Below are 20,113 nucleotides of genomic sequence, written 5' to 3'. Positions count from 1 at the left end.
AACTAAATGTGGAAAAGACAGCCTGGCTGCTCCTTGCAGCTTATAGTGAAATGTGAGAGGAAAGAAATAAGTTGAGAACTGAACTCTTGGGTACAAAGAAACCAGAAATTGTTAGTCTGGAAAATTCTGGGCTTCCAGAAAGTGAGACTCCAGAGAATAGGGCCCCACATGAGGACTTAACCAAGCATGGAACTGTTCGCTATTTCAGAAAAAGCCAGGATTGAAGACAGAGTTATCCAAAAAGGATTTGTGAAAACTCCTTTTGTCTGATGGCCATGATCCCAGTGCACTGCATAGAAAATGAGCAAGAGTGTTGTGGGATCTGTATAAATGTAACCATTTCCAGTGTGGGCTAAAAGGGACAGAAAAGGACACATTGGAGAAAAAATAACTTCAGAGGCAGAACTATGGAAGTTAAGGTCTGAAGTCAAAACACCTCAGGACAGGAGAGCAGATCCACCTAAGTACTTGGAAAGGGTGAGTTTGCCCCAAAGGTAGGGGGTGGGCCTTCCACCTCATTGCAGTGGAAGAGTCATGACACCTGAGACCTTGGGGAGGGTGAAGCACATTCTTTGGGGATTGGGGAGAGCCTGGCTGTGACCCCATTGCTCTGGAGGGGTTGAATGTATGCCCCAGATGGCAGAGAGCCTAGGTTGCTGCCAGATGTCTGGAAAAGGATGGAGCTGAGAAAAAGGTATTCTTCCCAATGTCCCCCCAAGGTTGCATTTGGAGAGAGCCAGGCACTGAGTAGGCCCTTGGAAAGGGTGGGAATGCTGCTTTAAAGTCCCAGGGATAAATGATGCTCAAACTTTTAAATCGAATGGAGTTTGCCCTACAGGATTCTATGGCTGTTTTGGTCTGGTGACCCCTGTGTTCCTTCCAATTTCTCCCTAAGGAAATTAGAATATGTATCCTACGACTGGCTCTCCATTGTATATTGGCAACAGATAACTTGTTCTGAGTTTTACAGGTCCAGAGCCAGGGGAGAATTTTGTCTTAGGACAGACCATGCTTGTAACTGAATTTGATGAGATTTTGTGCTGTCTCTAAATTTGTACGGTATTTGTTACTGAAATGGTTTAAGGCTTTCTGATATTGCTATGAAATTAATGTATTTTACATTTGGAAAGAATGTGTCTTTTTGGGCTCCAAAGGGTGGAATCTGCCAGTTTGAAGTTATTACGTACCCCAGAAAAGCAATGTCCTTTAATCCTCATTCAGTATTGTGTGGGATCTTTCTGATTGTTTCCTTGGTGATGTGGCCTACCAAATTGTGGGTAGTAACTTCTGATTTGATAGTTTCCTTGGAGATGTGTCTCCACCCATTCAATGTGAGGTTGCTTAGTGGGGTCCTTTAAGAGGAAACCATTTTGGAAAAAGTTTTAGAGCCACCAGAATGGACAGAACCCAAACAACCTTTGGATATGCATTAAAAAATGCCCCCAGGGAAGCTGTTGAAGAAGCCTGGAGAGAAAGCTAACATGTGCCTTTCCAGCTGAGAGAGAAACCCTGAACATCATCAGCCTTCTTGAGCCAAGGTATCTTTCTCTGGATGCCCTAATTTGTACATTGTTATAGCCTTGCCTTAATTGGGACATTTTCATGACCCTAAAACTGTAAACTTGCAACTTAATAAATTTCCCCTTTAAATAGAAATAAATTCTATTTCTAGATTATTGTATTCTGGCAGCTATTACAAACTAGAGCAATCTCAAACAGAGAGAAGTATATGTAAAGGATTTTGTACATGGTGGGTACTGCACAAACATTTGTTTGGTACTTGGCTTCACCTTCCCTCCAACTTCAGATGAAAGGTTCCTTTTTCCTTGTCAAGGGCTAAATCTTTCTTCCTGTGTTCTTGTTTATATTATTCTCTTGTCTCCTTTGAACTTTGATCTATCAGTTTTATATATTTTATATCCTTAACTACCCTCTCCATTTGATCTTTTTCATCATGATATATCATGCTCAAATCTTTGTAACTTACACAAAACAAAACAAAGACACATTTCTCAGACTTATATGCCTCTCTTCACTAATTGCTATCGTTAACTATTTTTAATAGCAAAATTTATACAATAACAATATTATATACTTGCAGTTTCCATTTTCTCATGCCCCATTCACATTTTAGTCCAACTCCAATTTGGCATCCAGCCCAACCACTTCACTGAAAAACTATTGTCAATGTCACCAATGACATCATTGGCAAAATTCACTGGACATTTTCAAGCCTCATCTTATTTGACTCTTGATGGCATTAGACACTTTTCACCACCACCTTCTTTATTGGGTTTCATACCAGTCTTTCTTTTTGTCATATGTTTTTCTACATCTACTTCAGAGTCTCTTTTTTTCTGTCCATCCTTTAAATGTTGGAATTTCATGTCTTTCCCAAGTCTATTCTTATCCTATACACTACATGGGTGATCGCTTCCATTTTCCCTCTTGGCTCCTGCTCAAACTTTCTCTTTTGTCAAGCCTTGGTTAAAACACTATACACTGTAACTCCTTCTCTGGATCATTTGGTCATTCTTTTAAGTCTTCTTAACTCTAATCTTCCCTACAGTCTCTCTCTATATAAAGGCAAATCATTTAAAAATATTTATCTCTTTCTTTGCCTGTATCTCCAACTAGATTGGCAGTTCTGTGGAAACAAGGAATAACTTTTCTTTCATAATTGTGATTTTATTGGTTGTTGTGAAGATAAGTACACAGAATTTATTAACAATTTGTACACAGTTCTTAATTATGTATTAAAGTTAAAATACAAAATTCTTTCAAATAATTGAAATTCTTTTCTGTAGTCATTTGCCTGACTTGCAAGCTTAAAATTTAGAGGAGATGTTTCCTTAAAAGGATATCTACTACCAATATCTTTAATGTTGATAAGTGGTTACATCGTAAATCCCAATAATCCACAATTTAATGTACTACATTATGAGATTTCCAATCTTTCACAACATATAATCAATGTATTAGGAAAAGAGAATTCCATGATAAAGATGTTATAAAGCACATACAATTCTGATAGGGAGAGCCAAGACTAGGGAGCAGATTTCATTAAGGAACATTTCTATTAAAACACATGGAAATAGAAGTAATTTTAAATGACGAAGACATATTAAATGCATGACTGTGAAACCAAGTTGCCATTTAGTATGCATTGGATTATAGGACATAAAATTGCCTCCTCCCATATACACACTAGGGAATCTTAAGTTGACATCGAAAGCCTCCTGTAATTCAATATGTCATTATTTTCTTGTTGTACAAATAAACAAGCAATCAATCAATGGTATCATCTCTTTACACTTGAAAAATGGGATGAGGTAGGATTCCAATCTCCTTAAAAATGTTTCTAGGGATATTTTAAAAACTTGCGTTTACAAAAGAGTTGATAAGAATATTCCTCTGAATTGTGCAAGAAGGGAAATACAGGACCACTGTTAAGATTGGTATATGATATTAATCAGACTTGGATTCTTTCTGTTCAACTGCATCAGTGAATAGACTCTCCTCATTTTAGTTTCTCCATTTTCTGCAGTTAAATCTTCTATGACTTGTTTTTTATGGTTTTCTTTTTTAAAAAAAATAATTAGAGAAGCTGTAGGTTTACAGAAAAATCATATAAAAAACTGTTCCCATATACCCACTCCCTATTATTAAAACTTTGCATTGGTTTATTGCCTTTGTAACAATTGATAATGGAATGCTATGATTGTACTGCTCACTATATTCCATACTTTACATTAAGGTGTGTTTTTTGCCAAATACCACCCTGATATAAACATCTTGTAATAGTGGTGTATATTTGTTCTAGTTCATGAAAGAACATACTTATATTTGTACTACTAAACATATTCATTGTATACCACCAGGTTCACTATTTTACCCAGTCATGTTTCATCCTCTAAATTTCCTTCTAGTGACATACATGAACCTAAACATCGCCTTTCAACAATAATCATACCAACAATTCAGCACTGTTAATTGCACTAACATTAAAGTGCTACCATCACCTAAATCCATTTCCAAATATTTAAACCAATGTTATTAAAAGTTCTGCACAAATTAAACATCAACTCCCCATTTTTACCTTCATTCTATCTCGATAACCTATATTCTCAATATTAATTCCATGAATTTGTCATTATACCCAGTACATATCAGTGATACCATATACTATTTGTCCTTTAGTGTCTGGCTTATTTCACTCAGTATAATATCCTAAAGATTCATTCATGTTGTTGCAAGCATCAGGACTTCATTTTTACTGTTGAATAATATTCCATCATATGTTTAAACCACATCTTGTTTATTCATTCATCTGTTGGTGGACCCTTGTGTTGTTTCCATCTTTTGGCAAATGTGAATAATGACACTATGAACATTAGTCTGCAAATGTCTGTTTGGTTCCTGCTTTCAGTTCTTCTGAGTATATAGCAAGTAGTGATGGCTGGATCACATGGCAATTCTATACTTAGCTTCCTGAGAAGCTGCTTAACTGTTTTCCCCAGCAGCTATACCATTCTACATTCCCACCAACAGGGAGTAAGTTCCTATTTTTCTATATCATGCCCAACACTATCCTAATTAACTTACCTATATTGTAAGTCTTAAAATTGGGTAGAGTGCAATACTAGTGGTCAATAAGTGGGAAGGGTAAAGTTATGGGATGTTTGGACTTTTCTTTTTTCCCTTTATTTCCTTTTCTAGAGTATTGCAAATGTTCTAAAAATAATCATGGTGATGAATGCACAACAATGTGATGATAGTGTGAACTATAGTTCATTTTATCATATTATTCAAATTCTCCGTTTCCTTGTTGATCTTCTGTCTCTATGTTCTGTCTATTGATGAGAGTGTGTATTGAATTTTCCAACTATTTTTGTAGTGGTGTCTCTTACTTTTTGCCAGTTTTTGCCTCATGCATTTTGTGGCATTGTCATTATATCTACTACATATCAGTGAGACCATATACTTTGCAGAACCAACACGTGCAGAGTTGGCTTAGAGAGAGAGGCCACATCTGAGCAACAAAAGAGGTTCTCTGGAGGTGACTCAGTCATAATCACAAGTAGGTTTAGCATCTCCTTTGCAGGAACAAGTTCCATAAGAGCAAGCCCCACGATCGAGTGCCTGAACCATCAAATGGGTAGCCCTCAATGCTTGCAAGAATGTGAAGTCTTTCCCAGGTAGGGAATTTTAATATTTCCAACTTTTTCCCCAGTCCTTCATGGGACTTTGCAAATAAGTTTAATCCTTTGCCTAGATTACTCTGGGATGTTTTGACGCATCACATCAACCTTTACAAACCAACAAAATCTCACTCCCTGTTCAAGGTTCCATGAAGTTTTTATGGTGTTCAAATGAGCTGACCATACAAATTAAATTAGATAGTGTGCTACAGAAAATATAAATTTTGCACCAAATAAATTCTTTTCCTTTCGTTTCACACAGAAGTTAAAAATTTTAAATACAGCCAATATAATCCTTTACCCTATAGTATGATTTACATTATTCCCACCTGGATCAGCTGCATTCATATCTCTTATTGAATTCTGGTCTCTTTTTCAGTGTATTTACCAGTTGTTGTATGTGGTAATGATGACTTTCATAGCTGCAGTACTCTATATCAGAGTCTAAGGTGTGACACAAATACCTGAAGTTCCAGGGGCTGATCCAGTTACAAACAAAGAGCTTCACATCTCCAAACTTAGAAATAACAGTTACAGCTCTAGAATAGCTGTGACTACTGTAAGTGTTTATAATCTGGGAACCTTTACCCTGATAACCCATTGTCCCAAATTCAATTCTCAGAGTTTGCACATTATAGTTAGTTCATGTGAGTGAGGTGTTATAATATTTGTCTTTTCATTTCTGGCTTATTTCATTCACCATATTGTCCTCAAGTTTCATTCTCCTAATTGTATGCCCCACAACTGCATTCCTTCTTGCAGCTGCTCAATAGTCCATTGTATGTATACACCACAGTGCCTCCCATTCCTTAGTCAATGTGCCCTTAGGCCAAGTCCATTCAATGCAAAACATGAACGCAGCTGCCAGAAACCCAGTGTACAAATGTCCATTGGTGTCCCCATTCTCATTTCCTCCAGTTATGCACCTAACTACAGGGTTACAGGTTGATATGGCAACCCCACCCCTAGACACCTGTGGAGCCACCACAATGCCCTCCAGTGGGGCTGCACTATTTTACTTCTTTACAAATGGAATAGATACATCTCTCTCTCCACATTCTCTCCAGCACTTGTATTGCTTTGTTCCTTTTTAAGCAATTTCATTCACATATCCTACAATCCAAACTAAGTGAAAATCAGTGATTTACAGTAAATCACAGCCATGCCTTCACCACCACAATCTATAATGAAGACATTTCCATTCCACAAAGAATCCCACACCCCTCCCCCATATCCCTCACTTACTGACATTTAGCTTGTACATGTTGCCTTTGTTACATTCAATCTAAGGATATTAAAATGTTACTGACAACTATTGACCTTAGTTTGCATTGATTGCATCTTTCCCAGTACACCATCCCATTTTTAACACCTGGCAATGTTGACATTAATGCTCCTTAAGCAAAAACATTCCTATATTTGTACATTTAATCATCATCATTGTCCACTTTAGGCATTGCTAAGTTATGTACCAGTCCTTATCCTCTGTCTTTTTTCCTGGTATCATGCATCCCCCAGCCCTCCTCCATCCACTACAAGCACACTTAGCTTTTTTCAGTGTACTTACAATATTGTGCTACCATCAGATAGTAGAGTGCTATCCATTTCTGGATCTTTACAATTAGTCCTCTTGAACATTGTGTACTCCTTCAGCATCAAATGCCCAATCTCTACCTCCTTTCTAACTCCTGATAACCTGTGTTCTTAACTTTAATTCTCAAAGTTCACTCATTAATGTTAGTTCATATTAGTGAGAGCATACAGTATTTGTCCTTTTGTTTCTGGCTATAATGTCCTCAAGGTTCATTTACATTGGTACATGCCTCATGAATTTATTCTGTCTTACAGCTGTGTAATATCCCATCATATGTGTATGCCACAGTTTGTTAGCCACTCATCTGTTGATGGACATGTGGACCATTTTAGGGCAATTGTTAATAATGCCCCTATAAACATTGGTGTGAATATGTCTGTTTGTGCCCTTACATTCTGTTCTTCAAATATATTCCTAATAATGGGATTGCTGGATCATATAGTAAGTCAATTCTTAGCTGCCTGAAGAACCACCAAATTGCCCTGCTTCCCTTCTTTATGTGGTTCTTTCCACATTACCTTTTTATATTTTGTTTTTCCATTATCAAGAAATATGCCTTTTTCTTGTTCAATTTTATTCTGACTCATATAAGAATTAGAGTTGCATATAAGGATACAGTTAGGCTTAGTTCTGGATTTACCCTTTTATTTACCTATACTGAAGATCTTCAATTCTTCACACTACTCTGACTCACACTGCTGTATTTTCTTTTCACCCTGCAGAACTCCTTTTAGTAATTCTTATAAGACATATCTTTCGTTGATGAACTCTCTCAGTTTCTGTTTATATGTGAATATTTTAAACTTGCCCTCATTTTTGATAGAATGTTTTGCTTGATAAAGAATTTTTTGACTGGCAATTTTTCTCTTTCTGTTCCTTAAATATATCGTACCACTACCTTCTCACCTCCTTGGTTTCTGATGAGAAATTGGCAGTTAGTCTCATTTAAAATCTGTTGTATATATCAAATCATTTTTCTATTGCTGGTTTCTGGATTTTCTATCTTTGGCATTTGAGATTCTTTTTTTTTAAAGTATTTTTATTGTGATATTTTCTTGCACCATACCATTCATACAAAGTATACAATCAATGGCTCACAATATCATACATCATTGCGTGTTCATCACCATGATCATTTACAACACTCTTGAAAAAGAAATAAAAAGAAAAAGTAAAATCCCATGCATCCCATACCCTCCACTCTTGAGGTTTATTAACCTACTTGCTTACTCAATGATTTTAGTCATACTGTTGCCTATAGGAAGACATAGAGTCAACCACTTGCTGTTTGTTTGGCATCAGTTGTCCCCACCACCACAAGGCCCAAAGAACAGAGAGCCTGGAGGGAAGGGAAGGAGGCTTACTAAGCTATTTAATAGTCATTTCAGAAGTTTCCAAAGCAAAGCAAGAGTTCTTAAATTCAGTCTGTTTACAGCAATAGTATTAATAAAATGAATGTGATTCTTCCATATGGCTTTTTAAATATAATCAAATAAATATTTATGTCAAATCATTTAAATAAAAAAAACAAAAAAAAAAACACTCCCACTCATTGACCACCATTATTGCAATCTACGCAAGTTGTTTTATCCCTTACTCCCTATTATTTATTTTTTTGTTCTTATTTTTTTACCCATCTGTCCCTGGATAAAGGCAGCATCAGCCACAAAGTTTTCACAATCACATTGCAAAAACTATATAGTTAGGCAATCATCTTTAATAATCAAGGTTATTGGAATACAGTTCAACAAAAAGGGATATCTCTATAATGCACAAGAATAACCTTCAGGACAACCTCTCAACTCTGTTTGAAATCTCTCAGTCACTGAAACTTTTTGTCTCATTTATCTCTTCCCTCTTTTAGTCAAGAAGGCTTTTTCAATCCCATAATGTTGGTTCCTGCCTCATCCCTGGGAAGCGTGTGCTATGTAGCCGGGGAGATTTCCACCCCTGAATGTTGTGGCCAACATAGAGGGGAAGGTAGTGAGTTCACTTGCTGAGTTGGCTTAGAGAAAAAGGCCACATCTGTGCAACAAAAGAGGGTCTCTGGGGGTAACTCCTAGGCATAATTATAAGTAGACTTAGCTTCTCCTTTGCAGGAATAAGTTTCATATGGGTGACCCCCAGGATTGTGGACTCATCCTATTACATTGGTTGTCCCAACTTCTTGTGAGAATATCAGGAATTCCTCAGATGGGAAAGTTTAACATTTCTCCCTTTCTCCTCAGTCCCCCAGAGGACAACCAAACACTTTTTGCGAATGCTTTTTTTTTATTCTCTGCCCACATTACTCTGGGATATATCAGGGCATCACAAAAACCTGTTGTGGTAGTTAAATTCAGTTGTCAACTTGGCCAGGTGAAGGCACCTAGCTCTGTTTCTGTGGACATGAGCCAATGGTACATGAACCTCATCTGTTGCTCATTACATCTGCAGTCGGCTAGGAGGCGTGCCTGCTGCAATGAATGATGTTTGACCTAATTGGCTGGTGCTTAAATGAGATAGCACAATGTAGCACAGCCCAAGCAGCTCAGCATACCTCATCTCAGCACTTGCAGCTCAGCCCAGGCCTTTAGAGATGCAGAGAGGACTCACCCCGGGGAAAGTTGTTAGAACCCAGAGGCCTGGAGAGAAGGCCAGCAGAGATCATCCTGTGCCTTCCCACATAAGAAAGAACCTTAGATGAAAGTTAGCTGCCTTTCCTCTGAAGAACTAATGAAATAAATCCCCCTTTATTAAAAGCCAGTCCATCTCTCGTGTGTTGCATTCCAGCAGCTAGCAAACTAGAACACCTGTACAAACCACCAGGTTCTCAGTCCCTATTCAAGATTCCATGTAATTATTGTGTTCAAACCAACTGACCATACAAGTTAAATTAGATAATGCACTACCAAAATTACAAATTTTGCATCAAAAAACATTTCTTCCTTTGATCTCACACACAAGTTGAAGTTTTAAAATATGGACCTTATCATCCTTTACCCTGTATTCTGTTTTACCTTAGTCCTATCCATATTCTTATCTCTAGTTGAAGTCTGATTGCTTTTTCAAGTTTTTTGACAGTTGCTGTATGGGGTAGGCATTTGACATTCTGATTATTAATGTGTCTCAGGCTAGGTCTATTAGGATGTATTCTGTTTGGAATATGTTGTGCTTCTTGGGCATGCAGGCATGCATAATTATGTCTTTTATGAGAGTTAGGGACATATTGGCCATTATTTTCTCAAATATTCTTTCTGTCTGTTTTCCCTTCTCTTTTCCTTTTTGGACACCCATGACACATATGTTTGCATGCTTCATGCTATCACACAAATCCCTGAAACCCTACACATTCTTTTTTCTATTCTTGTCTCCATTTGTTGGTCTGACTCTATGATTTCAATTGTCCTGTGTTCTAATTCATTATTTCTTTTTACTGTTCATTCACATCTGCTATTGTATGCCTCTAGTGTTTTTATTTTATTATTTTTTGCATGGGCAGGCACTGGGAATAGAACCCAGGTCTCTGGCATGGCAGGTGAGCATTCTGCCTCTGAGCCACCATTGCACTGCCCTCCAGTGTTTTTCTTTTTCTTTTTGGCATGGACAGGCTCCAGGAATTGAACCCGGGTCTCCAGCTTGGCAGGTGACAATTCTTGCCACTGAGCCACCATCACACTGCCCCTTCTAATGTGTTTTTAATCTCCATTATTCTCCCTTTCCTCTCCAGAGTTTCTATTATGTTTCTTTGTAAACTTTCAAATTCTTCATTTTTCTCAAATGGGGTCTTGTTGCTGTCCTTTAGCTCTATATCCATATTTTCCATCTCCTTGAATGGATTTAAATTTGCTTCTGATTATTTGCTTCTGATTATGTTGATTTGCTAACTTGGAAGGCCAGTTTCTCCCTTTTGTCTAGGGTTTTATTGTTGATTGGCTTTGTGTTAAGGATCTTTTCTGATGCATGATCCAACTTCACAGGACTTTTGGAGTATCCCATCTTTAACTCTCTTTAAATTTCCTTAGCTCTTCTTTATCTATTTCTTGCCTTGGATATGTAGTACAATTTTTAAAATTTCACTTTTTGTACAATTTTTCCCCTCTAGGAGAAAGCTTCCTTTCCTCTTTTCTTTCTCCAAAAATATTAATCTTTTCTGTTTGTCTTTGTGCATAATTTTCCCCCAGCTCTTATAATTTGTTTAAATTCTCTCCCTCCTTCAGTTCTCCTTTTTCTTATATTTTTCAGTTCTGTGAGCTGTCATTTTACAGCAACTCAGGTCCCCATTTTTATTCTGTGAGACTTTTCTGCCTCTGATTTCTTCTCTGTTATGGTATCCCACCCCATATATCCAGATGGAATCAATCCAGAAATGTAGGTCAATCCAGAAAAGCCCCCCTTTTTTTATGTGGTCCCACCAACAGAGACTGGCTTGTATACTTGCACCTTTGAACTGTAGTTCTGCTGAGATCTCTCTTTTTTTCCCCTAGGGACCCTTTTGTGCATATTGAAGCAGGGACCCAAGTCTGTATAGACCCAGGGCAGACCACAAGCAACTGAGACATATAACACACATATAACATCAACTGACTGCACTGAATGGCTCTATCGTCTGCATCTATATCACCAGGACCCATTGCACATAGGCTACAGCATGGGTCCTGGTGATATAGATGCAGAGTATAGAGCCACTCAGTGCAGCCAGTTAGTGGGGCCACACAGTTTGGGGATTGCACATGTGTGGGACTCTGTGAGGAGGAGGGCTCTCAACCAGTGGATACAGGAAGAAAATTCCCTCTCTCATCTTGGAAATTGTTTTACTCTTTCTTTGATTCAGCATTTGTGGGGTCCTTCTCCAGTCTCTATTGTCCTTCAGAGTTCCAAGGAAGTGGAATTTGTTCTTTGTTAATTGCTTTTGAGGGGAGACTTTTCCATAGGATATCTAACAGTGTTATGTTGATGATGTCACCCAGGACTATCTTTTTATACCTAAGTTTTAATGCAGTATTTAGCAGAGTAGAGAATTAATAAACATGTTTTAGATTTTTAGATTGACAGGTTTTAGTAAGCTTTATTCTTTCCATGGCCCTGTAAGGAATGCTGGGGAAAAGCTGTGGCTACCCAAAACTTACACAGGCAGAGCCAAGCATATGCTTAGTTACCATGATCACACTAGCATGCACACTTGTGTCATGTCTATTATCTCATGTAATCTCTATAACTACTTTGTGGAGTAAGCAGGGCAGATACTTTTATTGCCTTTTACAAATGAAGAAATTGGAATTTGGAAAGGCTGTGACTACTGACATATACAAGAATAGTTAGCAGCTGAGCCAATAATTGTGTTAATCTTTTCTGCATGTAAGTTCAGTGCCTCATCCACAACTAGAGACCTACTTAGCTTTGAGGCAGAGCAGAGTTATGGAGAGGCATTACCTTATGAGTCAAATAGTGGTATTTTCAAATTCTAGTTTTGCCATCAACTAGCTGTATAATCTTGAAGATGTTTCTTAATATTTCTTTGCCTCAGGTTCATCTCTAGATTGTGATTAATATTAATAATAAAGCATACCTTAAATTTTGATGAGAAGATTAAGTGAAATAAAATGTGGAATATAGAAATATTCTATAAATACTATTTTATTAATCCTTCCTTTCTTCCAATTTCTTATTCCCTATAAGCTTTCCCTTATTTTGTACCAATACCATGCAAGAAGACAGTTGCCATAGAAAATATTCTTGAAAATATTGACAGGACATTCTTTCCAGCTCTTCTGTCCCAAACTTTTCCTGTCCCTCTAAAAGTTACAATATAAATTCCAGGGAGAGCTTATCCTGCAATTAATGAAGGTGCTATTGAAGGAATCACAATTTGTTTCTGTCTCTATTTGTTATTCTGCCACTGCCCCCAACCCCTTACACAGGCATGTGCTCATCTCTATTCCATAACCACCATGCTTGGGAGAACTTCCTTTCCTTTCTGCCATTTAGAGTCTCTGTCACTGACCAGTTTTATTTACATTTTGTTTCCTCTAGGAAGTTTACTTTGACTTTTTCAGCCTACACTGGGCTCAGCCCACCATGGGTTCTTGGAACACAGAATTTAGTACTCCCTTGTTGTGAAGGTATTGGGTGAATATTAAGTATGCCTTTCCACCTAGAGTGTGAGCTTATTCAGGGCAGGGAGTCTATCTTATGCATCTGTAACTTCCACCTACACCCTCATCAACCACTTAACTCCTGCCAGTACTAGTGCATAAGTACTAATGCAGGGCTGGTCACCTAGGAGGCATTCAGGAAATACTTGTGGTTTGATTCACTCTTCACCCTTCACTCTTGACATCAATAGTAGGCAAGTGGGAGGAACTTCCCAAGGAAAGAATATGTAAATCTCTGCTTCTTGAGCATTGTTGTACCGTCTATATTAAAGTTTGGGGAGCTTGAATAATGTCAAACATTAAATAAGAACCAACTTTATTCCTGTCTTGTTCTTTTGAGTTCTGTACCCTGTGGTGTGTGTACCTTAAAGAAGAGATAAACTATCAGTTATGTCTGATAAACAAAAAAGTATTTGGCCTTCATTATTTAGGTCTTCTGTTTACTCAAAGAAGTTTAGAAAAAAAATGGGTATGATTCACATTTCATTCACAGTGAGGTGTTGAGATTTACTTGGTGTGTTTCCTGAGAACTGCTTCCATATAATCTCTCTGTCTTTCCACTAAGATTAGAAGCCTTTATAACTGGTCAGTACTTTATGCCTTTTTAAGTGTCCACTGCTACTACGTTAATGAAGATCACCACCATCTCATGCCTACATTATTGCAACCTCCTCCTAGCTGATTTACTTGGCTCTAGTTTTTGCTGTTTACCATCTATTTTCCACACTGCAACCAGAGTAATCAATCTGAAACACAAATCTGATTATGTCACCCTTCTGTTTAAAACTTTTCAATGGCTTACTTAATTTCTGACCCCTTTAATATGGTTTTAAAAGATTCTGGCCTAGCTCTTCATTATGATCTCTTACTATTCCTTACTCTCATCTTCTGCCCCCTTTCACTCTAAGCTCCAGCCACCCTGAAATATTTGTAGATCCATAAGTGTGCTGTGTGTTCTTTCACACCCAAGAGCTTTTGCATATGTTGTTTCTTCTGCCTAAATTATCTTCCTACTTTCCACTCACTCTTACCTTTTGAACTTTTCTCATCCTATAACACTCAATTCAAACCTCACTGTTTCAGCAAAACCTTTCTTAACCTATTATCAATTATTTGTTCCATGTTTTGCATGTAGCATTATAGCATTTTGTACATTGTGTTACAGTTATCTGTTTGTATATCTAATAAATCTATCTCTGTAATCTTCTTGTGGTCTTCTTGAGTATATAAACTATGGCTACCACTGCTCTTGTTCCCTCAGTACTAAACACATAGGTGCTCAGGAACAGTCTTAAAATGAATAAATTATTATATTTTCTAATGTAAAGGCTCATTCTTAATTTGACTTTGGAGTTGCAAAAATAACCACTTTTTCAACTATCCTTAAGTTTTGGGCTGGATTAGGTGTGGTTCTTTCTTTAAAATGATGGATTTAAGTGTCTTGTCCAGTTCACTTCTTAATTTAAGATTTTATAAATAAACAGAAGATTGGAATAATTCCCTTAGCAATACAAAACACTGAAAGCTCCTTTTGTCTGCCCTATGACTCTCAATTCTTTTCTAGACACATTATTTCCTCTAGGTCTTTCCTATATTAATTAATTATAGCAAGTGATATTTGGGTGGTTGTTGCCCCATCTCAATTTAAGCTCAACCAAGATTTCTTTTCCTCATCATATATACAAATACTGTCATACATATGCACATTATTTTATTTAACTCTCACAAATATCTTATGAGGTAGTTGCTATTATTATCCCTATTTTATAGGTGGGGAAGCTATACTTCAGGGTGATTAAGTGACTTGTTCAAGGCTTCACAACTGGGAAGTGCTGGAGCCTGGGCTAAAATTCAGCTCTATGTGATTCTAGATCCTGTTTTTTTTTTTGCACGGGCAGGCACTGGGAAACGAACCTGGGTCTCTGGCATGGCAGGTGAGAATTCTGCCACTGAGCCACCATTGCACTGCCCTAGATCCTGTATTTTATTGATTACACTGTACTCCCTCATTGTGCTGGTTTGAATCTGTTGTGTACCCCAGAAAAGCCATGTCCTTTAATCCTCATTCAATATATTGCTGGGTGGGATCTTCTTTATTGTTCCGATGGAAATGTGAACCACCCAATTGTGGGTGGTAATTTTTGATTTGATGGTTTCCATGGATATGTGTCTTCATCCATTCAAGGTAGGGTTGCTTACTGGAGCCCTTTAAGAGGGAATCATTTTGCAAAAGGCTAGAGCCCACACAGCCATAGAACTTTGGAAATGAAGAAGGAAAACACCCCCCAGGGGAACTTCATGGAATAAGAAGCTGGGAGAGAAAGCTAGCAGACTTCACCATGTGACCTTCCAGCTGAGAGACAGCCTTTCCTTAATTTGGATATTTTCACAGCCTTTGAACTGTAGACTTGCAGTTAATAAATTCCCCTTTTTAAAAGCCTTTCTGTTTATGGTATATCACATTCCACCAGCTTGTAGACTAGAGCACTCATCTATTTAAAAAGGCTGAGTTAACTAGATTGTCCTTGAGAGCCTTGTCTGAAAATTTTTGTCTCCATTTCCTTTCCCTTAAGATTTCCATTGGGGCAAAGCGAGGGTTGTGTTCTGCAGATCTGAGAGGTGAAGCAAAGAAATATGATATTCCAAATATTCTTGTGCTTTTCTTTTTCTATACTTATTTTCCCTTTGGATATACCCCAAGAATGGAATATTCAGCAGTGATCTTCAGGATTTGTGGTTAGTGCAACTCATTTACTTTCCTTTTAGGCTGCTTGATCTTTTTAAACTAAATTGTATCCACAGCTGAGGGATGAGAAAGAGAGATACACAAGTCTTGGGAAGCATTGCTTCCAAATGTGTGAAAGTACTAAAGAAGTGGAACACTTCACTGAATAAAGTAAAACCTTATCCCATGCAAAAGAGAACCATGTCCTGAAGGGAGCTGAAAAAATAATGAAATGCTTTTTTTCATTGTGTCACCCCTCAAAATACCCAAGACAAATGATCACTGCAGGTATATTGTGAAATTTAAAAAAAGAAAAGAATACTAGACTTGGAGTCAGAGACCTAAGCTATACATTTGCATATGTACACCTTGCTCCTAATGCAAACTTCAGCAGGTAAATGATCCACTCTGAGCTTCCATTTCCTCATTGTTAAATTGTTAAATTGGAGGTAAAAACGAGATCTACTATAAAGGATATTTTTGTGGTATTAAATTATGTTATGACAATGATTTCTGTACTTCTATTCATATCAGATATTATTAAAAACTCACCTTGGTTTAGTGCAAAGCCACCAATCTATTTACGCCTCTCTTAAAACTGGTCATGTTCTCTGTGACCATCACCAGACTCCACCGATGCCATGTCTCTCTCTCTCTCCCCCTCCCTGCCAACCTCAAGCTCTCTGGAAAAGCAGTCCCATCACTGTTCTAAGAAAATAGCCCCTTCAGCCAATGTAAACAAACAACTTTCACTGTGAATAGTGGATATTCACCTAATTATGATAGTGAAGATCTGGGCACCAGAAGACTTATATCTAAGTATCCCTACCACTTATTTCTAGACAAGTGGAATGATACCCAACAGAACAGTTGGACCCATCAGCTCTAGAGGGAAAAGGGGAAAAAATGCCTGTTTTGGGACTATTGGACCACATAAAGCTTTGAAACTTGAGCTTAAAATAAAGCTAATTGTTTGAACCTGGGAATCACTGAGAAGTCAGTGAAGAATGTGAATGCAAAGCTTTGGCAGTGGTAGGTTCCACACAGAGCAGATAGGCCGCCTTATTTCTAATGGTCACAACTGCCTAATGTCATTAACCTATTGCTGATTAATAGGTTCTACAAGGGAAGGTATCATAACAGAATTGAAATAGAGTTAATGCTGGAGCAAATTAAAACTCTATCTCTTCAGAGATTGGGTTGAGTGTCAGGGTGGAGTGGAAAAGCTGAACCTCAAGATTTAGGATTGTCTGTTGTGGCAAAAACAAAACAAAGAAAATAATGTCCTTGTTATACCATTACTTTCCTGTGTCTCCACTTTGATTGAACTTTCCTTCTTTACTGCCTTTTAAAAATAGCATGTTTCTTATGATATACAGCAGAAATAATTAATTGCATTGTATAAGGCAATTCTTAGTAATGAACAAAATAAAAATTTAAAAACTGAGTCATGTCAGAGGGAAAGTCAGTTAAAAGACCCACTCTGTGTAGGAGAAATTTCATGGATCAAAGCCATCCCATAAGACTTAAATTCAAGGGTTATGCTTATTGACTAACATATTCTGAGATATTATAACCCTGCAGAATTAAGAAATGAAAAAAAAAACAAACCCCAAAAGACAGATACTTGGATTATGCTAGCATATGGAGGTGATTTGTTCAGATGTACAATTAGGCTGGAGAATTCAACTATGCATTCTGAAATCCCTGTTTTTCTTTCTTTTTTTTAGCATTTCAAACTAAATTTATTTTAACATTTGTTACCCCTATTATTTGTTTTTATTTCATATGTTCTATTTGTCTGTTGACAAGGTAGATAAAAAGAGCATCAGACACAAGATTTTCACAATCACACAGTCACATTGTGAAAGCTATATCATTATTCAATCATCGTCAAGAAACGTGGCTACTGGAACACAGCTCTACATTTTCAGGCAGTTCCCTCCAGCCTCTCCATTACATCATGAATAACAAGGTGATATCTACTTAATGTGTAAAAATAATTTCCAGGATAACCTCTCACTCTGTTTGGAATCTTTCAGCCATTGACACTTTGTCTCATTTCACTCTTCCCCCTTTTGGTCAAGAAGGTTTTCTCAATCCCTTGATGCTGAGTCTCAGCTCATTCTAGGATTTCTGTCCCACATTGCCAGGAAGGTTCACACCCCTGGGAGTCATGTCCCACATAGACAGGGGGAGGGTGGTGAGTTAGCTTATTGTGTTGGCTGGAGAGAGAGGCCACATCTGAGCAACAAAAAAGGCTCTCTTGGGGGTGACTCTAAGGCCTAAATTTTAAGTAGACTTGACCTATCCTTTCTGGGGTTAAGTTTCATATGAACAAACCCCAAGACTGGGGGCTCAACCTATAGCTTTAGTTGTCCACACTGCTTGTGAGAATATCAAGAATTCAACTTGGGGAAGTTGAATTTCTCCTTGTTCTCACGATTCCCTGAAGGGGACTTTGCAAATACTTTCCCACTCAATGATCGAATCACTCTGGATTCATTGGGGCATCACTCTGGACAAACCAACAAAATCTCATGTCTTACCTAAAATTCCAAGTACTCATGGTATTCAATCAAGCTATCTACATAAGTTATATTAGGAAATGCACTAGTCAAAATATAAATTTTGTAACAAATAAATTTTTTTTGCTTCAGTCTCACACATAAGGTGAAATTTTAAAATATTAATTATCATCTATTTTCAGCACCCTGCAGGAATGACATTCCTTTGTTCTTCCTCATGCAAAAACATTTTTAAAATTTGTACATTTAATCACTATTATTATACACTCTAGGCATTCCTAGATTATATCATTTCAATCTTCAACGTCTATCTTTCTTTCTGATTTCATTTATGCCTCCAGCACTCCTCTCTCTATCATTCTCACATGCAGCTTCACCAGTGTTTTAACATAATTGTATTACAGTTAGGTAGTATTGTGCTGTCCATTACTGAGTTTTTATATTCAGTCCTGTTGCACACTCTGTATCCCTTCAGCTCCAATTACCCAATATCTTACACTATTTCTTTCTCCTGGTGGTCTATGTTACCAAAAAAATATTCCAAGTTTATTCACTAATGTCAGTTCATATCAATGAGACCATACAGTATTTGTCCTTTTGTTTTTGGCTAATCTCACTCAGCATAATGTCCTCAAGGTCCACCCATGTTGTTACATACTTCATAACTTAATTCTCTCTTCAAGCTGCATAATATTCCATTGTATTTATATACCACAGTTTGTTTAGCCAGTCATCTGTTGATGGACATTTTGGCTGTTTCCATCTCTTGGCAATTGTAAATAATGCTGCTATAAACATTGGTGTGCAAATGTCCGTTTGTGTCTTTGCCCTTATGTCCTTTGAGTAGATACCTAGCAATGGTATTGCCAAGTCATATGGCAATTCTATATTCAGCTTTTTGAGGAATTGCCAAACTGCCTTCCTCAGTGGTTGTACCATTTGACATTCCCACCAACAGTGAATAATGTGCCTCTTTCTCCACCTCCTCTCCAGCACTTGTCATTTTCTGTTTTGTTGATAATGGCCATTCTGGTTGGGTGTGAGATGATATCTAATTGTGGTTTTGATTTGCATTTCTCTAATGGCCAGGGACGTTGAGCATCTCTTCATGTGCCTTTTGGCCATTTGTATTTCCTCTTCTGAGAAGTGTCTATTCAAGTCTTTTTCCCATTTTGTAATTGGATTGGCTGTCTTTTTGTTGTTGAATTGAACAATCTCTTTATAAATTCTGGATACTAGACCTTTATCTGATATGTCGTTTCCAAATATTGTCTCCCATGGTGTAGGCTGTCTTTTTACTTTCTTGATGAAGTTCTTTGATGTGCAAAAGCATTTAGTTTTGAGGAGTTCCCATTGTTTATTTCTTTCTTCAGTGCTCTTGCTTTAGGTGTAAGGTCTATAAAACCACCTCCAAGTATAAGATTTATAAGATATTTCCCTACATTTTCTTCTAACAGCTTTATCATCTTAGATCTAATGTTTAGGTCTTTGATCCATTTTGAGTTAACTTTTGTATAGGGTGTGAGATATGGGTCCTCATTCATTCTTTTGCATATGGATAGCCAGTTCTCTAGGCACTATTTATTGAAGAGACTGTTCTGTCCCAGGTGAGTTGGCTTGAGTGCCTTATCAAAGATCAATTGTGTATAGATGAGAGGGTCTATATCTGAACACTCTATTCAATTCCATTGGTTAATACATCTATCTTTATGCCAGTATCATGCTGTTTTGACCACTGTAGCTTCATAATATGCCTTAAAGTCAGGCAGCGTGAGACCTCCGACTTCATTTTTTTTTTTTCCTCAAGATACTTTTAGCTATTTGGGACACCCTGCCCTTCCAGATAAATTTGCTTATTGGTTTTTCTATTTGGGAAAAGTAAGTTGTTCAGATTTTGATTGGTATTGCATTGAATCTATAAATCAATTCAG

General features: G+C 37.4%; 1 protein-coding gene across 1 annotated transcript in view; it reads left to right on the top strand.

The window, feature by feature from the left end:
• Window positions 1–399: 399 nt before the first annotated feature.
• SLC6A14 (solute carrier family 6 member 14) overlaps window positions 400–20,113 on the top strand; it is a 238,621-nt gene continuing 218,907 nt past the window's right edge. Inside the window, exon 1 of the mRNA XM_077146124.1 lies at window positions 400–477. The gene's annotated coding sequence lies outside the window, so the exon portion shown is untranslated. The remainder of the gene's footprint in view (window positions 478–20,113) is intronic.

This window comes from Tamandua tetradactyla, chromosome X (genome assembly GCF_023851605.1).
Source record: "Tamandua tetradactyla isolate mTamTet1 chromosome X, mTamTet1.pri, whole genome shotgun sequence".
NCBI lineage: Eukaryota > Metazoa > Chordata > Mammalia > Pilosa > Myrmecophagidae > Tamandua > Tamandua tetradactyla.
This window is presented reverse-complemented; position numbering and strand designations above follow the sequence as displayed.